Source organism: Anas acuta, chromosome 1, assembly GCF_963932015.1.
Source record: "Anas acuta chromosome 1, bAnaAcu1.1, whole genome shotgun sequence".
Taxonomy (NCBI): Eukaryota; Metazoa; Chordata; class Aves; order Anseriformes; family Anatidae; genus Anas; species Anas acuta.
In genome coordinates this window covers 168,066,117-168,081,227 of record NC_088979.1, presented here as the reverse complement: position 1 = coordinate 168,081,227, position 15,111 = coordinate 168,066,117, and the positions used below count along the sequence as shown (strand labels likewise).

At 43.7% G+C, this 15,111-nt stretch overlaps 1 long non-coding RNA gene across 2 annotated transcripts; it reads left to right on the top strand.

The window, feature by feature from the left end:
* The first annotated feature begins 3 nt into the window (after nucleotides 1–3).
* LOC137849541 (uncharacterized) lies at nucleotides 4–8,606 on the top strand. Of its 2 annotated transcripts, XR_011091944.1 has the most exons (4): nucleotides 4–239; nucleotides 2,493–2,607; nucleotides 3,201–3,260; nucleotides 8,270–8,606. It is a non-coding gene; the product is annotated as an uncharacterized lncRNA (long non-coding RNA). The 2 variants fall into 2 exon arrangements; XR_011091943.1 differs by having other exon boundaries at nucleotides 4–2,607.
* Nucleotides 8,607–15,111: the final 6,505 nt, after the last annotated feature.

Here is a 15,111-nt window from a genome sequence, read left to right as displayed (position 1 = left end):
GTCCAGCTGAAAAAGAGAGCTGCCTCTCTCACGTTAACTTTGACCAGATCTTCCTTAGTAAGGCGACTTTTGTGGATCACGTTAATTAAGTGGGCTGTCACACAGAGGCAGATAAACACCTGCTATACTTTTAGGCAGGGAGGGTCGTGGTGTTACGACAGAGACAAGCATATCAGCGTGAGCAGGCCACTGAGCACTGGGGCTAAATTCAGGTACAAGACCGGGTGAGTCACCTGCAGGTAAGAGGTTAATGTCAGCACCGTCTTCAGGAGAGACTGGCTCTTAAAATATCACATCTGAATGCATGCTCTTCTCAAGCTACAGAAACCTGCCAGGCCTGCTGCCAAGAGGAGTTGGGTTGCAGGTGCTGTGGTGCTGGTTCCTGGCTGCTCCTGCAGGATGTTCTACACCAGTATACATTTCCAAATCCAAGACAGCATCTTTATCTTCAAAATGCAGTGGGTGCCAGACCACTCTCCCCCAGCGATCACTGGATAAACCTGGAATGGTTTCCACGGGGTTCAAATATCGAGGAGGAAAAATCCTAAGGCATAAATTTCACAGCTTGATCTCATATCTCCTCTCTGCAGCAGCCTGCAAAGGTGCTCCTGAGTGCTTCTTCTCCCAGGCTTCAGACTGTGTATATAAGCAATTTTTGCATGCTTTGATGCCTAAATTCTTGGTATATAGCTTCAGGCAGGCAGCTCAGGTACCTGTGGTGGGACCAACACCTCCTTGGGCTTTCTCCATATCAAGTGTCACAAGCAGGCCCACCAAAGGCTGGCTTGGATACTTTTTTTACAAAACTATCCTATCTACACAAGGAAAAAATGTGTGCGTGTCTCTATGGGCATGCACGGAGGTGCACGTATGTGCACGAGCATCCTTACAGCTCTGCAGAACAATTTGATGCTGTCTGAAAATGCAGCCTGAGGTATTTAAAAGCGAGGAGCACAATATATGGAGAGGAATACAGTACCCTGCTAAAAATATTGTATGTCTGATCTGGGAATACTTATGGTTTAAGTGGGCTATAAATGAACACTTAACTGCTTTAGAGCTGTGAAGTGATGACCCTCAGGTGGCCTTGGGACATGCCGCATGGTCTCCTGTAGCTGCCACTCCACTGAAAATAGTGGGGCTGAGCACCTCAGAGGCAGCCTGGAGTGCAAGGCTGCCTCCAGGAACCAGCAGCCTGTCCTCTGCCTGACTTAATGCTCTGATGTTTCCAAAACAATGAAATTCTGCTCTCCTAAATGGAATAAATGATATTTACGAATGCCAAATCAAAAGCACGTGTAGGCTGAGCCCCACATTTTAATACCTGGAATCATACTGCTTTTGCAATACAAACCATAAACCATTCTCACGAGAAAGAGATAAGCACTGATCATTTAGTACATAAATCATTTGAGGATGTTAAGGCTGTATGACAGAAAAAATATTTAACACAGATTTTTAACAAATATAGGAGCAAGGTTTGGCTTATTCCAATTCATGGCATTTCTTATGGGAAACTATTTGGACAATTGCTCCACATTTGTTATGTCCTTCTGAGTATTGCTAATTTTAGCACAAATGATTGTTCATCTAAAAATTCATGCCTGAAATGAAATGCTTCTCTATTTATTATTCTCTTCTCATAAATGTTTGCTACCCGGTCACGAGAGGGAAAGCACGGAGTAATAGCACAGCTCCCCACATGGCACAAATAGCAAGCAGTAGAAAGAAGCACTAAGGCAGTTTTGCAGATGAGCTATGTCAATTCAAGTTAATATTAGACATAAAGCCTTCTTCATTCCTTGCATGCTCCACCAGAGATACAATGTCACCCCCAAATCAGCACACCTCCCACCTTCCCAGACAGCAGGGCAGCACCACCGCTGAGTTTACAGGGTTGGACATCGTGGGGTTTCTCCCCACCAAGCTTCAAGGCAGCAGAACCTGGAAGAAGGACTTGGGGGTGTCCTTCCTGTGTGTCTAGGTGGGCACAGTCAGGACCCCAGTGTGTGTCTGAGACACGCTGACCCCACTGTGTGGACTGAAACAACATCACAATCCGGTTTCTGTGCTATGCAGCAGCATCTGCGTTCATATGCACCCTTGCAAATCTGGGAAGCATACCAGGAGTGACACTTGTCTGCCTATTAGTTTCCTTTCAGCAAATTTGATGCTAACAGTATCCCTTAGCCAAGAGAGGATTCAGAAATTTGGTTTCACATCATAGTTCATTATATTACTAGTCAACTGCACCACTAAAAGAACAAATGCAAACTAGAAGTCGGTCTGCAGCCATCAAACAGGAGAAGATGAGAAAGATGTTTTTATTAAACAAATAGTCTCAAACTCATAAGCTTAAGTGTGACTAGCATAATGCAACCAATTCCTATGGAAAACTTTCAGACTGTTTATGATTTCCCCTTTATATTTCATAACTGTTTAACTCCTCATCCTAACAAATTCTCTCCTAATCTTCTACTGTTTATTTTCAGTCCCTGTGATGACCTCTTTCATCTAGTGGGGATTCTGTTATTAATGAAGCTGAAGCAACGCCTTCTCATAATCTTTCTGCTGCTGAGCTCAGAACTCCAATTCCTAGAACATTTGGTATGAAGGACATTTTGTTTATCTGATAAGTTGAGGCAATATTTTTTCCCCAGTGTAAAATAATCTGGCCACACCTTGTTGAGCAATTTTGTGTGTGTGTGTGTGTCTAGACCATCACCTAGCTTAATGCAGTCAAAAAAGGTCAAAGCAAAAGTGTTAAATATATATATATATATAATGGAAAAATAGGCCTGGGTTTCAAAGTCTAATGAGAAAAGGTGTATCCATATACTGAATGTGAAATAAACAACTGCAGGAACGAATGATTCAGGATTTAACTGCAGTCTTGGAATTATTGGTAATTTTGCTACCCAAGAAAAAAACCTGCAATTAAAGGTGAATACAATTCACTGCCATAAATTACTGTCCCAAGCAACTGGGAATGAAGGCAGGCAGTTTCAATGTTATGGTTGAAATTGTGGCAGCCCAGTCCCCCAGTCTTGGCTGGCACCTCCCATGCAATGTAAATAATAATATTCTCAAGTAGCCTTTGTGACGGGAGCTTTAAAGGTACACATGATAATTGGGGCTATTTTCAAAATAGTTTGTTCTGCTCCTCCAGAGCAGTCATTGGAGTGACTACTGCTTTTCAGGTTCCTCTGCTGCCGTATGAGGCCGTGTAAGTGCTCCCTTGTGGTGTTGCTGCCAAGCAGGTGAGTGATGCTCAGGATGCACGGTCCTGTGTTGAATATCACCACACAGGGCCTCCCGGTTCCTCCCATTGCTAGTGTTTCATGCACCACTACGATGTTTTCCATCTGTCTCTGCATCACCTCCATGAAAAGAGTATCTGAAAAAAATGGCCAATAAACCATTAGAAATGCATTCAACATTTCTGTTTCATAATCACGTGAAGTGAATGTCTCATGGGCCTTTAAAGCAGTTAGCAAAGGGTAAAAAGCATCAAAAGACAGTGCTAACCAAATTCCAGTACCTTTGGGTTTTGCTTTGTTAGTGATATCCTAGGCTTTGCTTTGTTAGTGATATCCTAGGCTTGTAAATACACACGAATCCCACAAACAGATCAATTCTGCTCAGCCTATTTCTCTCCTTGGTACATTCATCTTAGTTTATTGGCTCATGGTTGACGTCTTAGTTTATTGGTTCATGGTTGACGTGCACCTGCTTTAACTCATTTGTGGTCTCATCATTAGTCCCTGGTAAAGATGTATTTCTGCTAAATACAGCCCCTGCCTTTTCTTTTTAACACAGTGCACTTCTAATTACATCTCCTGCCAAAGGTGGTGTGAGTTTTTGTGTCACACCAGCCTGCCTGGGAGGGAGCAGTTGAGAGCGCAGCGGATAATACTATGTGACACATGTTACTCAGCATTTTCATCACCGCATTAGTCCTGTTACTTCATATTTGTAAGTTTGAAAACAGTAACATTTTCTTTTCTAAGTGCCTTACATAAATAGGCCTTAGTGAGAACAGCCCCATTCCAAAATGAAGACAGAAAGTAACAGGCTCGATCACTTGGAAACAGCAATTTGTTAAACAGAACAGAGCACTCCCATTGCTTTTGGTCCATCTTTATTGCTTCCAGAAGGCAACACTCTCAGGAAACTTTGCATGGCCAGATGTTCAGTTTTTACAGCTGTTGAAATATTTTTGGAAGGGCCATCAGTCAAGATAAAATTACAGGTCACTGGGGACACGTTCTGACCTTTGCAGGAAGACGGTGGTTTGGCTCACAGACCGGCCTTCCTGGCCAAAAGTCTGCCGGGAGGTGGATGCTGTGACATCTCTAATTGGACCCCATTATTCAAGCTGATGGCCTCGCTCACGTCTGGGTATTACCCTGCAGTGCGGGACAGCGGAGTCAGCCTGGCGAGGCCTGGTGGTTTTAACCCTGGCAAAGCAGCATCTAATTTATGTGCTGATCACTACCGTGTGAGTAGCATCACCTACTTGCTGTCATTTCTAAACAAATAGATTGAGATGTCCTGCCTTGCACCAGGAAGCATCTCATACCACAGATGCAATGGGAGAGGTCACTGAATATTAGCTGTGACACCAAAATCCTGCTGTGCGTGCTGGTTTTCATGTGAACAGGGGGAACATGGGCACTCACAATCCACTCTGTTGCCTCCACGCAGGCAACCAGCACTGAGTCTTCACCTGTCCTTGCATCGCTCCTCCAGGAGGAGGGAGGTTCCTACAAGTCCTTCATCACATCTGTCAACCCCTTGCAGGTGTCCTGTGTACCCGAGGGCCTCTTGAATGGCACTAGGTACCCACTTGTGGGCAGCTGAACAAGCTCCTAGTGGGCGACCAGATGAACAAGGCTGGTGGGGGTTAGTGGAAAGATTCAGCCTTGTGAACATGGGTTTCTAATTCTGCTCTATGAGCCCTGGCCTCCACATGCCACCCCAAGAAAGCACTACCTCTGTCGCAGCTCTTGGCCCCATCAGGGGGTCACTGGACCCTGGGTGCAGGCAACTGAACCAGACCATAGCCTCCCCAGCCAGAAAGGCAGCCTGGACACCCTGTGCTGGGGCAGGCTCCTGCATACTGACACCCACACACAGGTTTCTTCATCTGGAGATAAATCTTGGCCATGGTTTTCCAGAGGCAAGTTAGATCCAGTGTTTCCCAACAGTAACGCCTTCAGTCTCCTCCTCAGACCGAGCCAAATTTGCATGAGCACCAGAAGTACTTCTAAGGAGCTGTAACTTTAGATAGCTGAGCATTTAGTTATCCATTGTTAAACATATCAGTCCGTAACTGGAAATTGCAACCCAGTGGGGACAATGTACAAATCTTCATGTGGCTGATTATAAAATCATTAACTATTTTATTGTTCTTTGTCATTTTTCCCCAGTCAGACATTTTTCCAGCTAGCAGAAATCACAAATTATATTCATACTAAAATTGCACATTTGGTAATTGATTAAAATTGTTACTTCTTTTAACTATTCTTTCAGTCAATTGCAATACTAAGATGAAGAAAGCATCCAGCACAGTTAGATTGAGATCTCATTATCAGCATGAATTGCCCTAAGTGGAGGCTCACCCCAAAAGACCTGATTCCAGCTGCTTGTTCCCTCTTGTTCCAGCAGCAGTGTCCCTGCAGCTGCAGGATGAGTCGAGCCAGGGAATTATCAGTTGAAAAGGAGTTTTGTTGGTTTTTATACCTGGTTAATACTCAGCCAGATGAGGCTCAGTCAGGACTTCACAGACTCTAATGCTGGCACATGGGAGGCATGGGAACAAGGGAACATAGGTGAGCTTAAGCCTACTGCGAATCCTCAATCTGAAAACTATCTGAAAAATTCTGAATTTATGGTTTAGGGTGAAAAATATATATTACAACACTTGGACTACATTAAAACTATCAGTAGCTCAAATGCCAAAGCCTTTGTTTTCTCTACAAAGAAGCCTTGATATAGTCACTCTTGCGTGCTGATCTTGCAAGACTAGCAGTCTTTTCCCTGCTGCTGAGTGAGTCCCAGATGGTTCATACAGCTATTTGTCCTACATGCTACATGCTTATAAGGATCCATTATCTGGATAGCTGACTTGTGCAGCAAAAGGTTTCCAACCCAGAATGTTTTGTCTCAGTGCTCATTGCTATGGTTTTCAGCCATATGTGCAATGTTTTAATTTATATATTTATTATTTATTATGGAATCGCTCCGTGGAAAAGAACTGGTTGAAAAAAAAAAAAAAAAAAAAAAAAGTTTAATGCCATGACCAGAACACAGTGAGGATTGAGGTCATTCACTGCCGCAGGGCCAGAAATTTTGCAGCTGAGATTGTCATAAACTGAGCACCTGCTAGTTCACTTTTGGCTGCTTTATGCCAGTGATGTTAATCTTGCTGATCTAAAAAGCAGGCTGCAAACCTGGTGAAAAAAGGCAGGAGTTGTCTGATGGTTTGCAGGGCAGGGTGAGGCTGCAGGAAAAGATTTTGCTTGTACAGAGGAAAAAGCACAGCCTTTCCTTTCCTTTCCTTTCCTTTCCTTTCCTTTCCTTTCCTTTCCTTTCCTTTCCTTTCTTTCCTTTCCTTTCCTTTCCTTTCCTTTCCTTTCCTTTCCTTTTCCTTTCCTTCCTTTCCTTTCCTTTCCTTTCCTTTCCTTTCCTTTCCTTTCCTTTCCTTTCCTTTCCTTTCCTTTTCCTTTCCTTTCCTTTCCTTTCCTTTCCTTTCCTTTCCCTGTTTCTTTTTCTTCTTGTTTTTTCCTTTTCCTTCTTATTTTTCCTTTTCCTTCTTTTTTCTTCTTCCTTTTTTTCTCTTCCTCTTCCTCTTCCTTTTCCTTTTTTCTCTTTTATCTTTTTTCCTTTTCATTTTTCTTCTTCTTTTTTTTTTTCCTTTTCTTTTTTCTTTTCCTTTTTTTTTTTTTTTTCCTTCCCAGGCACCCCTGCATTCAGACAGCCGAGCGCCGTGCCCCCGCCGGCTCCAGCAGCACCCAGGGTGGCAGTGACACCTAGCGGTGCGCCCGCACCCCCCGCACCCCGCAGCGGGGCGGCCCGGGGGCAGGGGCTGTGTGGGGTCCCGCTGCTTTTGGGGTGCGGGCTGAGCAGCCCCGAGCTGGGCAAGGCTCCCCGCGGCCCCCTTTCCACGCCGCGTGTGGGGCATCTCTCAGCATCCTGCGTGGCTCAGCTGCCAGGGCTCCCTGCAACGTGCCTCAAATTGAGCTCTCTTGTACTGGTTTTGGAGAGGTTTGAGCAATGGGGAGGTTTGGGAAGGAAGGATGTGCCCAGAGGGCTTGTCACGGAGGGTTGTGTTAGGTGGATGGCATAACCCGGCTAGAGCATCCCTGCCTGCCAGCATGGCACTGGGTGCCCCGTGGCATGACAGTGCCCTACGGGAAGCACAGCTCTGATGTGTGCTAAAGCTGCTTTTCAGCACCTGGATCACACATCTGGCCTGGCTGGAGAGGCTGAGGATGTGTCTTATAATCAACACATCCATGGCTGCAAGCTCTGTGGTGAGAAGTTCATATTTTTGTCCAGTGCATGCATAGCACCTATAGCAAAGCAACAGTCCAAGCCTGGGGTTGCTCTGTGCTATAGTAGCACAAACCGTAGTAAGGAACCTTCATGTAGGATAAATAAGCAAGGGGATGTGGCAGAAATAAGGCCAGTTGTTGTGTTGTCCTTGCTCTTTGCACAGCCCTTTTCACCTTGGCAAAAGGAGCTCAGCTATCATTTGGAAATGTAGCACAGCCAGTTTTCAGTGCCTGAATCACAGAAGCCCACATGGCCCTGTGCAAATGTTTAGAAATAGGCACCATGACCCCTTTTCATGGACATAACTCACAGGCCCAGACAGTGCAAGAACACTGTAAGGAAAAGACATCATTGCAGCAGGTGCAACAGCTACTTAACAATGGATTTTTCTTTTCCTTTTCTGAGCATATTCACTGTCTGCTGAACTTTACACTGGCTCTCAGAGTATTGGCAGGTTTTCTGGTTTGGCATGCCTTTGAATCGTACAGGAATCCTGAACTCACTCTCAAATCCATTTAAACCCCCTTTAGCACAATGCTTCTACTTAGACTAGTTTAAAATAATAAAAAATGAAGACAACAGTAAATGTTGAAATTTTGCTTTTCAGTGGCCCCAACAGCTATGCAGTCACTTGGCACCTGCCCTCATAAATCAGCTTAGAGTCCAGCCAAGATGAGCTTCTTTAAAATACCCTTTTATTGCTTCACAGGGTATTAGCTTTTTGCCATCACAGATTCAAAACATGCCTGTGCTTCCTGGAACTGGTTGGACTGCATCCCTTCTTCTACTTCCAAAACAGAGACTTGTTGTAAAAAACACTGTGCTCGTTCAGACTGCACCGCTACCAGGTGCGAGCAGCTGATAGAAAAGGCATGAAGCAGCTGAGAAAAAATGAAGATATCAGATGGACTTAATCTAATTCCCAAGGAGGGAAACAATGATATGTCAACAGGTCCTAGCTAAGAGGTGGAAGTCCTTCTGAAAATACCTTAATACTGGTTGCCAGTAATTGCTCATTTTGAGGAAGAGAAGAGAAAGGAGAAGAGAGAAGAGAGAAGAGAGAAGAGAGAAGAGAGAAGAAGAGAGAGAAGAGAGAAGAGAGAAGAGAGAAGAGAGAAGAGAGAAGAGAGAGAGAGAAGAGGAAGAGAAGAGGAAGAGAAGAGAGAGAGAGAAGAGAAGAGAAGAGAAGAGAAGAGAAGAGAAGAGAAGAGAAGAGAAGAGAAGAGAAGAGAAGAGAGAAGAGAAGAGAAGAGAAGAGAAGAGAAGAGAAGAGAAGAGAAGAGAAGAGAAGAGAAGAGAAGAGAAGAGAAAGAGAAGAGAAGAGAAGAGAAGAGAGAGAAGAGAAGAGAAGAGAGAGAAGAGAGAGAAGAGAAGAGAAGAGAAGAGAGAGAAGAGAAGAGAAGAGAAGAGAAGAAGAGAAGAGAAGAGAAGAGAAGTGCTGTTCCCACAAAAATCACAGCAATGTTGGTTGTGTTGGTTTGCACACCTGGAAGAAGATGTGCCTCTAGCAATGAGGTGCAGAAACAGTCCCAGGCTGGTTGTGCAGACCATCAGGTGCTCTCTTTCTGCACCAGCAATGGATTAAGGGCAGTACAAAGCCCCTTTGTAATACCCTCGGATTGGTCTGTGCCCTGCTGGAGGAGGACTGCAACCACTCAGAATGAACCTCTACCAAACTCCTTTTGCAGTGCTTGGTGCACACCAGAAATGGCTGGTTCAGCAAATACTGCTGGCTCTAGGTCAAGAAGGCCACCCAGATTTAGTGTTTGTGGGTGTGTTTAAAAAAAAAAAAAAGTTAATTATGCTGATTTATTTGCTTGATTTGAGTTTTAAAATGCTCCAGTAAGAATCTGCCTATGGGACACAACAGAGGCAATAGCAGTCCTAAGGAACTTCATGTAGTTTTGGTCTTGCTGGAGGGCATGGAGGGCACTTCTGACAGCAGATTGACTCAATCTGGCACAGAACTTCTGGTGTGCAGAGATTCTGCTTCCTTGCCTTTCTTGATAGGGCAAGGTCAGGAAGACCAAAATATCTACATTTAGGCACCTGCCTGCAAGCCGGATGTCTGTAGTCCCTGTAATGGAGAGCTGGTCAGTCCAGACAGGGGCCGTCCATTCTATTAAGAGCCTACTTCCAGGCAAACTAAATTATTTTCTAGACTCTGTTGACTGTATGGGGACATTAAACACCCTTAGACACAGTGAGGTTGCTGATAGGTGCTGAGTGCCAGACTTCAGGGCATCCTTCAGGCCTTCGTGTGCTACACTGGGAGGTCCTGTGTTGCATCTGCCAACTCCTTGTCGATGTCTCATATTCCCTGTAGCATCTCAAGCAACATGAGAAGTCTCTGTGGAGGCAATTGAATCACCCTCTGAGCTCATGTGTCAACATCTCTATGCAAACACTTCAGTGTAGGTACTGAACTGAATATTTCTGTCTTGAACTGAAACCTAACACAGCTGTGTGGCAGTCAACGCCTCCTATACTTGTGTGGTGGGACAGCCAGGCTCAGCCTGCAGCTCAGGGTTTCCATCCATGCAATCCTCCCACTCAAGAGGGGAATTCTTGTTCTTTTGATCCATGCAAGAACCTTGTCCATGGACTTCTGAGCCTTCTTGATGATCCAGATGAGTGAGTTTTGTTTTAGATTGTCCCAAACTAGCTTTGCATAACAGACTGATTTTGTCTTTACTGCTGTTCATGTCAGTGACATCATTAAGTGTTGCAACCTTTGGTAGGAAACGGAAAGTTTTTCTCCCATAGTTGACAATGGTTCACTGCTGATATTGCAATTCTGTGTTGTGACTATTTTACCAAAGTGCCCTGGGCCCCTATCACGTTCCCCAGCTCCCTCCCTCCCTCCTGCAACTCTGCAGGAGTTGTGCTGACAGCATTTTCTGAAAACATCTGCGCCCAGCTTCTCTCCAAAAGGGGAATTCCCAAGCTACAGTGGAAACCACAATGGAAGGACATGCCCAGGGATTGCCAGAAGATAACAGCTATAATTCTTGGGATGTCCTCTTCCTGATTCTACTGATTCACACAACTGAGTGCTGTTTCATGGAAATATTAGGAAAAATATGTCCCAATAAAAATTTTTGATGAGAAAAAAACAACTGAGTAACGTTATGACCCCCTTTTGAATAAGGAATATGTTGAATGGTAACACTCCTGAAAGATTTTGACTAAAAGTTAGATAAAACTCTAGCGCAAGAGAGAAGATAAAAAGTGAATCAGATCTGGAATGTAATCAGTGAGTTTGAGACAAGCTACACATTTTAGCACATTTATAAAGGTGAGGGATTAGTGGACAACCCTTAAGTTTATGTTTTTTTTGCCAGCCACCACAGAACCTCACCATTACACACTTTTTTCTATTTCAGAAATTATTGCAAGTCATGTTTACACGCGGGGAAACAGCTGCCACCCACTTCCGATAGCTCCATAGGCAATAGGTGGGCTGCAGCTTGAAAGCCAGTGATGCTGGTGGGGTCAATCCTTGTAGCTGGTTGAAGTGAGGATCCCTCAGCACCATAAGCCCGTACTGGGCTGAGATAATCCATGGCACTCATTCACGAGGTGAGCACTGTTCACTGCCTGCACTGTGAAGGCCCTGAGGGAAGCCATGGGGACATGCCTCTCCTCCCTCTACTCTATCAAGGCAGGCAAGTGCCTGGTGGCATGCCAAAATGTCTAGAAAGACGATGCACCTGTGTGAGTCCCATCACACTTCCCCTTGTACCCTCTGCATGAAGTAACACAGCCAAGGGTGCAGGAATGTCTCCTCCACTGACACACACAAACACCCCACAAAATCCCCCACCCCAATATCTCATTCAATTTCATTTTCTCCCAGAACTTCTCAGAATGTTCTCTGTTTGGTTTTGTTTTCATTGATATAAAATTCAGAGGGAGGAAAGCAAAGTAGAATTTTGATCAGCAACCATCCAGGTGAAGAAAATTATATATATATATATATATATAAAATACATATATTTCAAATAACCAAACTATGACTTGTCATTCAAAATGATGCTAAACCTATAAAATACATAATTACTGTCACATGCAACAGTTTTTCTTAACTTTATTTAAATGAAAAATAATATAAAATGCTTGCTTAATTTTTTCTTTCTGATTCACATCTAGTGCTTTAAGAGGATGTCAAAACAAGAGATGAAAGGGAACTTTTCAATCAAATGTTTTTCACCAGAAAATGCAGTTTCATTGAAACCAAAACTCTTCATGGAAATCTATATCTGTAGATGAAACTTTTGTTAGAAAGGTTTTGGGGTTCAGAATAATACTTCTGATTAAAAGGAGAAAAACACAAGCATGCAGATGATCTTATTGTGCAAGACTGGGCATTGCCTGGGTTTGATTCACCTCACCAACCGAGTGAATGAATCACTGCCTTACCAAGTGTTTTCTCTGTTTTCACTCATTAATTTCTATGACAAATTTCAACAACCTTTTGACCATCAACATAACTAAAATTATTGCTGAAAGCTCAAAGAAAATGCAAGCTAGAACTCTGATTTCTAGGTAGCCTGACTAATAGCCAAATGTATGAGTCTTCTTAGGATTTCTGTTCAACTCCTGTTCTGGAAAGCTTTAAGCCTAAGAAAGAGTAACATAAAACACAAAATGGAGAAATTTCCACAGCGTTTATCAGATATAAGTCCCAGGAACAGGTCTTTGTAACCCAAAAAGTCACTAAACGCTTTTGTTCTTCAGTTTTGGAGATGTACAAAACTATTCTTTGTCAACTAGTTACACAGCAGTGATTTATGGGCAGGTAACCCACAGCGAGAGATCTTCAAGGCACTCAAGGATGAGGTATAGCACACTTGTGAGCCAGAAAGAAGCCATTGTAGCCAACAAGTTGTTAGCAAGCAAACTCACTGGGGTCTTCCCAAACTCAGGAAGAAGGCACCACTATGGGGGTCCAGTATTGCATGTCTGTGGCCCTCAGTGGTGAAAGCCATCCCACCACCACTGCACTCATTTTAGAAGTGTCTGGGCTTGTGCTTGTCTGTGTGCCTTGCTTGGTTAGCTTTGCAGGCTGTGCTTGCTGTATTCTCTCTTCCTAAACACTTCCACACATACCAAGGCAGGGTTGTTTAAGATACCAAAGACACAAATAAGATTTAAGCCAGTTAGTTGTAGCTTCATGGTCCAAAAAAACTTTTCCAAACTAGGAAACCTGACTTAGTAAATGCTGTGACTAGTGATACGGACCTTGAAGAGCACTGGAGAACAATTGTGAACCTTGCATACACAGTGGTATTTTCAGGAAATTCAGCAGCTTTGTCCATATCAAAACTGCAAGAGCTTTGTTCAGCTGTGGCTGAATTTCTGTTTGCCTTTGCAAGGGAGTTGCATTTTCCCCAGACGGGGTGAGGAAGCTTGATCCAACACACTTACATTTCCTTACAGTCCTTGCCGTTGGGCAATAAGACAAGCAAAGTGGTGCATCGCTGCAAGCCTCCACTGAGGAAGGGTCTAGTCCAGCAAATTAAGAGTTTAATGCAAGCCAAGCCCTTTATCATTTGCCAGTGGCAGTAGGCAGGTAAGTAGAATAACGTGATCAATGGCTGCAAAGGCTGGTGATAGACTGGGGAGACCTAACATTGACATCTGACACGAGGCTGTTATCCATCACAGCCCTGACGACTGTCTTCTGCTTACAAGGGGGCTGAATTATTGAGCAGACCTAATTCATGGCAAGCTGCCACTCGCGTTTCTGGGAAGGATGAATGTAATAAGAAACAAAGGCTGCGACTAGAATTTTGTATTGTCTCCAAGTCTCTCTCATTGTGCTTCCCTGCTGGGTGAAAAAGGCAAGGGAGAGAACTGGGGGGGGAGGTTTTTCTGCATGCTGAATGGCTTTGCATGGCAGTGAGAGGTATTCAGAGGCAGATAGACTGTCTGTCTCCAAAGATCCAGCAACAACAACAAAAAAAAAAAAAAAAAAAAAAAAAAAACCAACGTTAAGCCAGTGGGAATGCAGCACCTTTGGAAAGGAGAAAGTTCACTTAAAAGTTTGGCAGCATTAAACCTTCTATTAAAGTCATCTCTTCCCCCAGAAAACCCTCAAAGAGCATAAACTTCTGAGACTGTAACAAAATGTAAAATAATCAGCAAAAGCATGCTCCGGTCACATAGTTTATCTGTGTGTGTGTCAGTTCTAGAAACTGGCACTTGCCTCATCAACAGTCATAGCCCAACTTCTCTGCCACAGAGTCACGATCTGTGATTTTCAGCCCAAGGGCACTTTTGACATTTCAACATCCATTTTCACTGCACCACCAGAAAAACAAGTGCAGGTTTTCAAGGTTTCCCTCCCTACAGGAGCGTGATATGGTGGCAAGACATGGTGGACGCGGTGCCGCTGGTGCTGGGGGATGGAGCTGCGGTGGGACATGGAGCAGCCACCACCTCCAGCTCAAGGCCACACACTGGGCGCTGCCACCTTACTGGGAACCTTGAGGCAGGTGTGACAGCAGTTTCAGCATCAGGGAAGGATGTGCCAGGAGAGCACAGCCCTGCTGCACCCTCCCACAGCCTGGCCCCTCACCTTTTTGGGTCTTTTACAATTCAATGAATCAGGTGTGATTACGAGTAAATGTGTTCAAATAACTGTAGCATAAACGTTTATGTGGTCTTTTCAAAAAGAGTGACATCAAACTCTGCCCATTGTAGGTAAAGCAGCAACGAGAAAATGCCATCTGAGACAACACCAAAAGGAATAAGTATCTCAGTTATTTCTTCCTATGATATTTGCTCCATTCTGGTCCCTCTTTATTAAGAGTCCCTATAAATTTGCTTAGCATAAAAAAAAAAAAAAGGAAGGAAGCAATAACAGAACCAACGACACACTATAAATTAATATTTTGCATAATGATTAAAAAAAAATCCTAATGGAAAATCCTGTGTCCTTCTATTCAGAGATGTTTTCAATTATCTTCAAAGATGAGATCCGTGAACGGTGCACAACTCTGCCCTCAGTGGTGCTGATACAGTGCCATTAAAGTCAATGAGATTACACGTTTGACTGATGGCAGAATATAGCTCTGCCTGTCTATTGGAAATGCATTTGTAAAACATATTCCAAAGGACTAAAAGTGCATTAAAAAGTGCAACCTCTAAATATCACCATTTTTACTGAATGGAAGTATGTGTTCTTAAATAAATTCATGAAAACAGAAGCATATTTCTGACTTGTTCCTTCTTCCATGCCATGTGGATTTCCCTGGACAGGCCTTTTCTCCCAGTCCTACTTCAGCAAAATCTATGAAGAAAACTGCAAGATTTCAGTAATACCCACCACCAAATTAACTGTGTATACATTTCTATTTTGAGAAGAAAAAGCTTTTTGTCTTTTGATTAATTGTCTTTGACAGACTAATCTAGGAGCATGAATAGGTTATATTATAGACTATTAACTCCCTGGCAGTCCCAGAGCTGGGAGCATTTCTGGGGAGGCAGGTCTCCTTTTGATCCTACCAGACCTTAATGATACTGTTCGTATGCATATTAGCAGTG